Source organism: Podarcis muralis, chromosome 5 (genome assembly GCF_964188315.1).
Source record: "Podarcis muralis chromosome 5, rPodMur119.hap1.1, whole genome shotgun sequence".
Classification (NCBI taxonomy): Eukaryota; Metazoa; Chordata; class Lepidosauria; order Squamata; family Lacertidae; genus Podarcis; species Podarcis muralis.
In genome coordinates, this window is record NC_135659.1 from 11,681,883 (window position 1) to 11,694,362 (window position 12,480).

Below are 12,480 nucleotides of genomic sequence, written 5' to 3' on the forward strand. Positions count from 1 at the left end.
GATTAAAATCCTTCTGTTTCGACCGCCAAACCTCTCAGGGGAGCATTTGCAACCGATGGCACCATTTCTGAGTGAATTGCCGAAAGTCAGATTTTTTTATGAAATTGTGACCCCGGGGCTTAGGATTTTTTCAAAAAAAATCTTTTTCTGCCGGTTCAGTTGTCGAGGGCTGATTTCTTTTCCTGTGATTAAAATCCTTCTGTTTCGACCGCCAAACCTTTCACGGGAGAATTTGCAACCGTTTGGCACCGTTTTTCTGTGAATTGCTGAAAGTCAGATTTTTTATGAATTTGTGACCACAGGGCTTGGGATTTTTTCAAAAAAAATTTTTTTCTACCGGTTAAGTGGTCAAGGGCTGATATCTTTTCCTGTGATTAAAATCCTTCTGTTTCAACCGGCAAACCTCTCAGGGGAGCATTTGCAACCGTTTGGCACCATTTTTGAGTGAATTGCCGAAAGTCAGATTTTTTATGAAATTGTGACTCCGGGACCTAGGATTTTTTCAAAAAAATCTTTTTCTGCCGGTTAAGTTGTCGAGGGCTGATTTCTTTTCCTTCTGTTTCGACCGCCAAACCTCTCAGGGGAGCATTTGCAAAAGGTTGGCACCATTTTTGAGTGAATTGCCGAAAGTCAGATTTTTTATGAAATTGTGATCCCGGGTCTTAGGTTTTTTTCAAAAAAATCTTTTTATGCCGGTTAAGTTGTCGAGGGCTAATTTCTTCTCCTCTGATTAAAATCCTTCTGTTTCGACCGCCAAACCTCTCAGGGGAGCATTTGCAAAAGTTTGGCACCATTTTTGAGTGAATTGCCGAAAGTCAGATTTTTTTATGAAATTGTGACCCCGGGGGTTAGGATTTTTTCAAAAAAATCTTTTTCTGCCGGTTCAGTTGTCGAGGGCTGATTTCTTTTCCTGTGATAAAAAGCCTTCTGTTTCGACCGCCAAACCTTTCAGGGGAGCATTTGCAACCGTTTGGCACCATTTTTGAGTGAATTGCCGAAAGTCAGATTTTTTATGAAATTGTGACTCCGGGGCTTAGGATTTTTTCAAAAAAATCTTTTTCTGCCGGTTAAATTGTCGAGGGCTGATTTCTTTTCCTGTGATTAAAATCCTTCTCTTTCGACCGAGAAACCTTTCAGGGGAGAATTTGCAAAAGTTTGGCACCATTTTTGAGTGAATTGCCGAAAGGCAGATTTTTTATGAAATTGTGACCCCGGGGGTTAGGATTTTTTCAAAAAAATCTTTTTCTGCCGGTTCAGTTGTCGAGGGCTGATTTCTTTTCCTGTGATAAAAAGCCTTCTGTTTCGACCGCCAAACCTTTCAGGGGAGCATTTGCAAAAGTTTGGCACCATTTTTGAGTGAATTGCCGAAAGTCAGATTTTTTATGAAATTGTGACCGCAGGGTTTAGGATTTTTTCAAAAAAATCTTTTTCTGCCGGTTAAGTTGTCGAGGGCTACTTTCTTTTCCTGTGATTAAAATCCTTCTGTTTTGACCGCGAAACCTTTCACAGGACCATTTGCAACCGTTTGGCACCATTTTTGAGTGAATTGCCGAAAGTCAGATTTTTTATGAAATTGTGACCCCGGGGCTTACGGATTTTTTTAAAAAAAATCTTTTTCTGCCGGATAAGTTGTCGAGGGCTGATTTCTTTTCCTGTGATAAAAAGCCTTCTGTTTCGACCGCCAAACCTCTCAGGGGAGCATTTGCAAAAGTTTGGCACCATTTTTGAATGAATTGCCGAAAGTCAGATTTTTTATGAAATTGTGACCGCAGGGTTTAGGATTTTTTCAAAAAAATCTTTTTCTGCCGGTTAAGTTGTCGAGGGCTACTTTCTTTTCCTGTGATTAAAATCCTTCTGTTTTGACCGCGAAACCTTTCACGGGACCATTTGCAACCGTTTGGCACCATTTTTGAGTGAATTGCCGAAAGTCAGATTTTTTATGAAATTGTGACCCCGGGGCTTACGGATTTTTTTTAAAAAAATCTTTTTCTGCCGGATAAGTTGTTGAGGGCTGATTTCTTTTCCTGTGATAAAAAGCCTTCTGTTTCGACCGCCAAACCTCTCAGGGGAGCATTTGCAAAAGTTTGGCACCATTTTTGAGTGAATTGCCGAAAGTCAGATTTTTTATGAAATTGTGACCCCGGAGGTTAGGATTTTTTCAAAAAAAATCTTTTTCTGCCGGTGAAGTTGTCGAGGGCTGATTTCTTTTCCTGTGATTAAAATCCTTCTGTTTTGACCGCGAAACCTTTCACGGGAGCATTTGCAACCGTTTGGCACCATTTTTGAGTGAATTGCCGAAAGTCAGATTTTTGACGAAATTGTGACCCCGGGGATTACGGATTTTTTCAAAAAAATCTTTTTCTGCCTCTAAAGTTGTCGAGGGCTGATTTCTTTTCCTGTGATAAAAAGCCATCTGTTTCGACTGCCAAACCTTTCAGGGGAGCATTTGCAACCGTTTGGCACCATTTTTGAGTGAATTGTCGAAAGTCAGATTTTTTATGAAATGGTGACCCCGGGGCTTACGGAGTTTTTCAAAAAAAATCTTTTTCTGCCGGTGAAGTTGTCGGGGGCAGATTTCTTTTCCTGTGATTAAATGCCTTCTGTTTCGACCGCCAAACCTTTCAGGGGAGCATTTGCAACCGTTTGGCACCATTTTTGAGTGAATTGCCGAAAGTCAGATTTTTTATGAAATTGTGACCCCGGGGGTTAGGATTTTTTCAAAAAAATCTTTTTCTGCCGGTGAAGTTGTCGAGGGCTGATTTCTTTTCCTGTGAAAAAAAGCCTTCTGTTTCGACTGCCAAACCTTTCAGGGGAGCATTTGCAAAAGTTTGGCACCATTTTTGAGTGAATTGCCGCAAGTCAGATTTTTTATGAAATTGTGACCCCGGGGGTTAGGGATTTTTTTTAAAAAATCTTTTTCTGCCGGTTAAGTTGTCGAGGGCTGATTTCTTTCCCTGTGATTAAAATCCTTCTGTTTCGACCGCCAAACCTCTCAGGGGAGCATTTGCAACCGTTTGGCACCATTTCTGAGTGAATTGCCGAAAGTCAGATTTTTTATGAAATTGTGACCCCAGGGCTTAGGGATTTTTTCAAAAAAAAAAATTCTGCCGGTTAAGTTGTCGAGGTCTCATTTCTTTTCCTGTGATAAAAAGCCTTCTGTTTCGACCGCCAAACCTCTCAGGGGAGCATTTGCAAGAGTTTGGCACCATTTTTGAGTGAATTGCCGAAAGTCAGAATTTTTATGAATTTGTGACCACGGGGCTTAGGATTTTTTCAAAAAAAAAAATTCTGCCGGTTAAGTGGTCAAGGGCTGATTTCTTTTCCTGTGATTAAAATCCTTCTGTTTCAACCGGCAAACCTCTCAGGGGAGCATTTGCAACCGTTTGGCACCATTTTTGAGTGAATTGCCGAAAGTCAGATTTTTTATGAAATTGTGACTCCGGGTCTTAGGATTTTTTCAAAAAAATCTTTTTCTGCCTCTTAAGTTGTCGAGGGCTGATTTCTTTTCCTGTGATAAAAAGCCATCTGTATCGACCGCCAAATCTTTCAGGGGAGCATTTGGAACCGTTTGTCACCATTTTTGAGTGAATTGCTGAAAGTCAGATTTTTGATGAAATTGTGACCCGGGGGCTTTGGATTTTTTCAAAAAAATCTTTTTCTGCCGGTTAAGTTGTCGAGGGCTGATTTCTTTTCCTGTGATTAAAATCCTTCTGTTTCGACCGCCAAACCTCTCAGGGGAGCATTTGCAACCGTTTGGCACCGTTTTTGAGTGAATTGCCGAAAGTCAGATTTTTTATGAAATTGTGACCCCGGGGCTTACGGATTTTTTTTTTAAAAATCTTTTTCTGCCGGATAAGATGTCGAGGGCTGATTTCTTTTCCTGTGATAAAAAGCCTTCTGTTTCGACCGCCAAACCTCTCAGGGGAGCATTTGCAAAAGTTTGGCACCATTTTTGAGTGAATTGCCGAAAGTCAGATTTTTTATGAAATTGTGACCCCGGAGGTTAGGATTTTTTCAAAAAAATCTTTTTCTGCCGGTTTAGTTGTCGAGGGCTGATTTCTTTTCCTGTGATTAAAATCCTTCTGTTTTGACCGCGAAACCTTTCACGGGAGCATTTGCAACCGTTTGGCACCATTTTTGAGTGAATTGCCGAAAGTCAGATTTTTTATGAAATTGTGACTCCGGGGTTTAGGATTTTTTCAAAAAAATCTTTTTCTGCCGGTTAAATTGTCGAGGGCTGACTTCTTTTCCTTCTGTTTCGACCGCCAAACCTCTCAGGGGAGCATTTGCAACCGTTTGGCACCATTTTTGAGTGAATTGCCGAAAGTTAGATTTTTTATGAAATTGTGACCCCGGGTTTTAGGATTTTTTTTCAAAAAAATCTTTTTCTGCCGCTTAAGTTGTCGTGGGCTGATTTCTTTTCCTGTGATTAAAATCCTTCTCTTTCGACCGCGAAACCTTTCAGGGGTGAATTTGCAAAAGTTTGGCACCATTTTTGAGTGAATTGCCGAAAGGCAGATTTTTTATGAAATTGTGACCCCGGGGGGTTAGGATTTTTTCAAAAAATTCTTTTTCTGCCGGTAAAGTTGTCGAGGGCTGATTTCTTTTCCTGTGATAAAAAGCCTTCTGTTTCGACCGCCAAACCTTTCAGGGGAGCATTTGCAAAAGTTTGGCACCATTTTTGAGTGAATTGCCAAAAGTCAGATTTTTTATGAAATTGTGACCGCAGGGTTTAGGATTTTTTCAAAAAAATCTTTTTCTGCCGGTTAAGTTGTCGAGGGCTGATTTCTTTTCCTGTGATTAAAATCCTTCTGTTTTGACCGCGAAACCTTTCACGGGAGCATTTGCAACCGTTTGGCACCATTTTTGAGTGAATTGCCGAAAGTCAGATTTTTTATGAAATTGTGACCCCGGGGATTACGGATTTTTTCAAAAAAATCTTTTTCTGCCTCTTAAGTTGTCGAGGGCTGATTTCTTTTCCTGTGATAAAAAGCCATCTGTTTCGACTGCCAAACCTTTCAGGGGAGCATTTGCAACCGTTTGGCACCATTTTTGAGTGAATTGTCGAAAGTCAGATTTTTTATGAAATGGTGACCCCGGGGCTTACGGAGTTTTTCAAAAAAAATCTTTTTCTGCCGGTGAAGTTGTCGGGGGCAGATTTCTTTTCCTGTGATTAAATGCCTTCTGTTTCGACCGCCAAACCTTTCAGGGGAGCATTTGCAACCGTTTGGCACCATTTTTGAGTGAATTGCCGAAAGTCAGATTTTTTATGAAATTGTGACCCCGGGGGTTAGGATTTTTTCAAAAAAATCTTTTTCTGCCGGTGAAGTTGTCGAGGGCTGATTTCTTTTCCTGTGAAAAAAAGCCTTCTGTTTCGACTGCCAAACCTTTCAGGGGAGCATTTGCAAAAGTTTGGCACCATTTTTGAGTGAATTGCCGAAAGTCAGATTTTTTATGAAATTGTGACCCCGGGGGTTACGGATTTTTTTAAAAAAATCTTTTTCTGCCGGTTAAGTTGTCGAGGTCTCATTTCTTTTCCTGTGATAAAAAGCCTTCTGTTTCGACCGCCAAACCTCTCAGGGGAGCATTTGCAAGAGTTTGGCACCATTTTTGAGTGAATTGCCGAAAGTCAGAATTTTTATGAATTTGTGACCACGGGGCTTAGGATTTTTTCAAAAAAAAAAATTTCTGCCGGTTAAGTGGTCAAGGGCTGATTTCTTTTCCTGTGATTAAAATCCTTCTGTTTCAACCGGCAAACCTCTCAGGGGAGCATTTGCAACCGTTTGGCACCATTTTTGAGTGAATTGCCGAAAGTCAGATTTTTTATGAAATTGTGACTCCGGGGCTTAGGATTTTTTCAAAAAAATCTTTTTCTGCCGGTTAAGTTGTCGAGGGCTGATTTCTTTTCCTTCTGTTTCGACCGCCAAACCTCTCAGGGGAGCATTTGCAAAAGGTTGGCACCATTTTTGAGTGAATTGCCGAAAGTCAGATTTTTTATGAAATTGTGATCCCGGCTCTTAGGATTTTTTCAAAAAAATCTTTTTCTGCCTCTTAAGTTGTCGAGGGCTGATTTCTTTTCCTGTGATAAAAAGCCATCTGTATCGACCGCCAAATCTTTCAGGGGAGCATTTGGAACCGTTTGGCACCATTTTTGAGTGAATTGCCGAAAGTCAGATTTTTGATGAAATTGTGACCCGGGGGCTTAGGATTTTTTCAAAAAAATATTTTTCTGCCGGTTAAGTTGTCGAGGGCTGATTTCTTTTCCTGTGATTAAAATCCTTCTGTTTCGACCGCCAAACCTCTCAGGGGAGCATTTGCAACCGTTTGGCACCGTTTTTGAGTGAATTGCCGAAAGTCAGATTTTTTATGAAATGGTGACCCCCGGGGCTTAGGATTTTTTCAAAAAAATCTTTTTATGCCGGTTAAGTTGTCGAGGGCTAATTTCTTCTCCTCTGATTAAAATCCTTCTGTTTCGACCGCCAAACCTCTCAGGGGAGCATTTGCAAAAGTTTGGCACCATTTTTGAGTGAATTGCCGAAAGTCAGATTTTTTATGAAATTGTGACTCCGGGGCTTAGGATTTTTTCAAAAAAATCTTTTTCTGCCGGTTAAATTGTCGAGGGCTGATTTCTTTTCCTGTGATAAAAAGCCTTCTGTTTCGACCGCCAAACCTTTCAGGGGAGCATTTGGAACCGTTTGGCACCATTTTTGAGTGAATTGCCGAAAGTCAGATTTTTGATGAAATTGTGACCCGGGGGCTTAGGATTTTTTCAAAAAAATATTTTTCTGCCGGTTAAGTTGTGGAGGGCTGATTTCTTTTCCTGTGATTAAAATCCTTCTGTTTCGACCGCCAAACCTCTCAGGGGAGCATTTGCAACCGTTTGGCACCGTTTTTGAGTGAATTGCGGAAAGTCAGATTTTTTATGAAATGGTGACCCCCGGGGCTTAGGATTTTTTCAAAAAAATCTTTTTATGCCGGTTAAGTTGTCGAGGGCTAATTTCTTCTCCTCTGATTAAAATCCTTCTGTTTCGACCGCCAAACCTCTCAGGGGAGCATTTGCAAAAGTTTGGCACCATTTTTGAGTGAATTGCCGAAAGTCAGATTTTTTATGAAATTGTGACTCCGGGGCTTAGGATTTTTTCAAAAAAATCTTTTTCTGCCGGTTAAATTGTCGAGGGCTGATTTCTTTTCCTGTGATAAAAAGCCTTCTGTTTCGACCGCCAAACCTTTCAGGGGAGCATTTGGAACCGTTTGGCACCATTTTTGAGTGAATTGCCGAAAGTCAGATTTTTGATGAAATTGTGACCCGGGGGCTTAGGATTTTTTCAAAAAAATATTTTTCTGCCGGTTAAGTTGTGGAGGGCTGATTTCTTTTCCTGTGATTAAAATCCTTCTGTTTCGACCGCCAAACCTCTCAGGGGAGCATTTGCAACCGTTTGGCACCGTTTTTGAGTGAATTGCCGAAAGTCAGATTTTTTATGAAATGGTGACCCCGGGGCTTAGGATTTTTTCAAAAAAATCTTTTTATGCCGGTTAAGTTGTCGAGGGCTAATTTCTTCTCCTCTGATTAAAATCCTTCTGTTTCGACCGCCAAACCTCTCAGGGGAGCATTTGCAAAAGTTTGGCACCATTTTTGAGTGAATTGCCGAAAGTCAGATTTTTTATGAAATTGTGACTCCGGGGCTTAGGATATTTTCAAAAAAATCTTTTTCTGCCGGTTAAATTGTCGAGGGCTGATTTCTTTTCCTGTGATAAAAAGCCTTCTGTTTCGACCGCCAAACCTTTCAGGGGAGCATTTGCAACCGTTTGGCACCATTTTTGAGTGAATTGCCGAAAGTCAGATTTTTTATGAAATTGTGACTCCGGGGCTTAGGATTTTTTCAAAAAAATCTTTTTCTGCCGGTAAAATTGTCGAGGGCTGATTTCTTTTCCTTCTGTTTCGACCGCCAAACCTCTCAGGGGAGCATTTGCAACCGTTTGGCACCATTTTTGAGTGAATTGCCGAAAGTCAGATTTTTTATGAATTTGTGACCCCGGGGCTTAGGATTTTTTTTCAAAAAAATCTTTTTCTGCCGCTTAAGTTGTCGAGGGCTGATTCCTTTTCCTGTAATTAAAATCCTTCTCTTTCGACCGCGAAACATTTCAGGGGAGCATTTGCAAAAGTTTGGCACCATTTTTGAGTGAATTGCCGAAAGGCAGATTTTTTATGAAATTGTGACCGCAGGGTTTAGGATTTTTTCAAAAAAATCTTTTTCTGCCGGTTAAGTTGTCGAGGGCTAATTTCTTTTCCTGTGATAAAAAGCCTTCTGTTTTGACCGCGAAACCTTTCACAGGAGCATTTGCAACCGTTTGGCACCATTTTTGAGTGAATTGCCGAAAGTCAGATTTTTTATGAAATTGTAACCCCGGGGCTTACGGATTTTTTTTAAAAAAATCTTTTTCTGCCGGTTAAGTTGTTGAGGGCTCATTTCTTTTCCTTTGATAAAAAGCCTTCTGTTTCGACCGCCAAACCTCTCAGGGGAGCATTTGCAAAAGTTTGGCACCATTTTTGAGTGAATTGCCGAAAGTCAGATTTTTTTATGAAATTGTGACCACGGGGCTTAGGATTTTTTCAAAAAAACCTTTTTCTGCCTCTTAAGTTGTCGAGGGCTGATTTCTTTTCCTTTGATAAAAAAGCCTTCTGTTTCAACCGCCAAACCTTTCAGGGGAGCATTTGCAACCGTTTGGCACCATTTTTGAGTGAATTGCCGAAAGTCAGATTTTTTAATGAAATTGTGACCCCGGGGCTTAGGATTTTTTCAAAAATATCTTTTTCTACCGGTTCAGTTGTCGAAGGCTGATTTCTTTTCCTGTGATTAAAATCCTTCTCTTTTGACCGCGAAACCTTTCAAGGGAGCATTTGCAACCGTTTGGCACCATTTTTGAGTAAATTGCCGAAAGTCAGATTTTTTATGAAATTGTGACCCCGGGGCTTAAGATTTTTTCAAAAATATCTTTTTCTGCCGGTTAAGTTGTCGAGGGCTGATTTCTTTTCCTGTGATTAAAATCCTTCTGTTTCGACCGCCAAACCTCTCAGGGGAGCATTTGCAACCGTTTGGCACCATTTTTGAGTGAATTGCCGAAAGTCAGATTTTTTATGAAATTGTTAGGATTTTTTCAAAAAAAAATTATGAAAGGGTTAGGATTTTTTCAAAAAATTCTTTTTCTGCCGGTGAAGTTGTCGAGGGCTGATTTCTTTTCCTGTGATTAAAATCCTCCTGTTTTGACCGCGAAACCTTTCACAGGAGCATTTGCAACCGTTTGGCACCATTTTTGAGTGAATTGCCGAAAGTCAGATTTTTTTATGAAATTGTGACCACGGGCCTTACGGATTTTTTTAAAAAAAATCTTTTTCTGCCGGTTAAGTTGTTGAGGGCTCATTTCTTTTCCTTTGATAAAAAGCCTTCTCTTTCGACCGCCAAACCTCTCAGGGGAGCATTTGCAAAACTTTGGCACCATTTTTGAGTGAATTGCCGAAAGTCAGATTTTTTAATGAAATCTGAAATCCCCGGGGCTTAGGATTTTTTCAAAAAAATCTTTTTCTGCCGGTTCAGTTGTCGAGGGCTGATTTCTTTTCCTGTGATTAAAATCCTTCTATTTTGACCGCGAAACCTTTCACGGGAGCATTTGCAACCTTTTGGCACCATTTTTGAGTGAATTGCCGAAAGTCAGATTTTTTATGAAATTGTGACCCTAGGGCTTAGGGATTTTTTCAAAAAAAAAAATTCTGCCGTTTAAGTTGTCGAGGGCTCATTTCCTTTCCTGTGATAAAAAGCCTTCTGTTTCGACCGCCAAACCTTTCAGGGGAGCATTTGCAACCATTTGGCACCATTTTTGTGTGAATTGCCAAAAGTCAGATTTTTTATGAAATTGTGACCCCCGGGGCTTAGGATTTTTTCAAAAAAATCTTTTTTCTGCCGGTTCAGTTGTCGAGGTCTGATTTCTTTTCCTGTGATTAAAATCCTTCTGTTTCGTCCGCCAAACCTCTCAGGGGAGCATTTGCAACCGTTTGGTACCATTTTTGAGTGAATCGCCGAAAGTCAGATTTTTTATGAAATTTTGACCCCGGGGGTTAGGATTTTTTCAAAATATTCTTTTTCTGCCGGTTAAGTTGTCGAGGGCTAATTTCTTTTCCTGTGATTAAAATCCTTCTGTTTTGACCGCGAAACCTTTCACGGGAGCATTTGCAACCATTTGGCACCATTTTTGAGTGAATTGCCGAAAGTCAATTTTTTCATGAAATTGTGACCCCGGGGCTTACGGATTTTTTTAAAAAAAATCTTTTTCTGCCGGATAAGTTGTCGAGGGCTGATTTCTTTTCCTGTGATAAAAAGCCTTCTGTTTCGACCGCCAAACCTCTCAGGGCAGCATTTGCAAAAGTTTGGCACCATTTTTGAGTGAATTGCCGAAAGTCAGATTTTTTATGAAATTGTGACCCCGGAGGTTAGGATTTTTTTAAAAAAAACTTTTTCTGCCGGTTCAGTTGTCGAGGGCTCATTTCTTTTCCTGTGATTAAAATCCTTCTGTTTTGACCGCGAAACCTTTCACGGGAGCATTTGCAACCGTTTGGCACCATTTTTGAGTGAATTGCCGAAAGTCAGATTTTTTATGAAATTGTGACCCCGCGGCTTACGGATTTTTTCAAAAAGATCTTTTTCTGCCTCTTAAGTTGTCGAGGGCTGATTTCTTTTCCTGTGATAAAAAGCCATCTGTTTCGACTGCCAAACCTTTCAGGGGAGCATTTGCAACCGTTTGGCACCATTTTTGAGTGAATTGCCGAAAGTCAGGTTTTTTATGAAATTGTGACCCCGGGGGTTAGGATTTTTTCAAAAAAATCTTTTTCTGCCGGTTCAGTTGTCGAGGGCTGATTTATTTTCCTGTGATAAAAAGCCTTCTGTTTCGACCGCCAAACCTTTCAGGGGAGCATTTGCAACCGTTTGGCACCGTTTTTGAGTGAATTGCCGAAAGTCAGATTTTTTATGAAATGGTGACCCCGGGGCTTAGGATTTTTTCAAAAAAATCTTTTTATGCCGGTTAAGTTGTCGAGGGCTAATTTCTTCTCCTCTGATTAAAATCCTTCTGTTTCGACCGCCAAACCTCTCAGGGGAGCATTTGCAAAAGTTTGGCACCATTTTTGAGTGAATTGCCGAAAGTCAGATTTTTTATGAAATTGTGACTCCGGGGCTTAGGATATTTTCAAAAAAATCTTTTTCTGCCGGTTAAATTGTCGAGGGCTGATTTCTTTTCCTGTGATAAAAAGCCTTCTGTTTCGACCGCCAAACCTTTCAGGGGAGCATTTGCAACCGTTTGGCACCATTTTTGAGTGAATTGCCGAAAGTCAGATTTTTTATGAAATTGTGACTCCGGGGCTTAGGATTTTTTCAAAAAAATCTTTTTCTGCCGGTAAAATTGTCGAGGGCTGATTTCTTTTCCTTCTGTTTCGACCGCCAAACCTCTCAGGGGAGCATTTGCAACCGTTTGGCACCATTTTTGAGTGAATTGCCGAAAGTCAGATTTTTTATGAATTTGTGACCCCGGGGCTTAGGATTTTTTTTCAAAAAAATCTTTTTCTGCCGCTTAAGTTGTCGAGGGCTGATTCCTTTTCCTGTAATTAAAATCCTTCTCTTTCGACCGCGAAACATTTCAGGGGAGCATTTGCAAAAGTTTGGCACCATTTTTGAGTGAATTGCCGAAAGGCAGATTTTTTATGAAATTGTGACCGCAGGGTTTAGGATTTTTTCAAAAAAATCTTTTTCTGCCGGTTAAGTTGTCGAGGGCTAATTTCTTTTCCTGTGATAAAAAGCCTTCTGTTTTGACCGCGAAACCTTTCACAGGAGCATTTGCAACCGTTTGGCACCATTTTTGAGTGAATTGCCGAAAGTCAGATTTTTTATGAAATTGTAACCCCGGGGCTTACGGATTTTTTTTAAAAAAATCTTTTTCTGCCGGTTAAGTTGTTGAGGGCTCATTTCTTTTCCTTTGATAAAAAGCCTTCTGTTTCGACCGCCAAACCTCTCAGGGGAGCATTTGCAAAAGTTTGGCACCATTTTTGAGTGAATTGCCGAAAGTCAGATTTTTTTATGAAATTGTGACCACGGGGCTTAGGATTTTTTCAAAAAAACCTTTTTCTGCCGGTTAAATTGTCGAGGGCTGATTTCTTTTCCTTTGATAAAAAACCCTTCTGTTTCGACCGCCAAACCTTTCAGGGGACCATTTGGAACCGTTTGGCACCATTTTTGAGTGAATTGCCGAAAGTCAGATTTTTGATGAAATTGTGACCCGGGGGCTTAGGATTTTTTCAAAAAAATATTTTTCTGCCGGTTAAGTTGTCGAGGGCTGATTTCTTTTCCTGTGATTGAAATCCTTCTGTTTCGACCGCCAAACCTCTCAGGGGAGCATTTGCAACCGTTTGGCACCGTTTTTGAGTGAATTGCCGAAAGT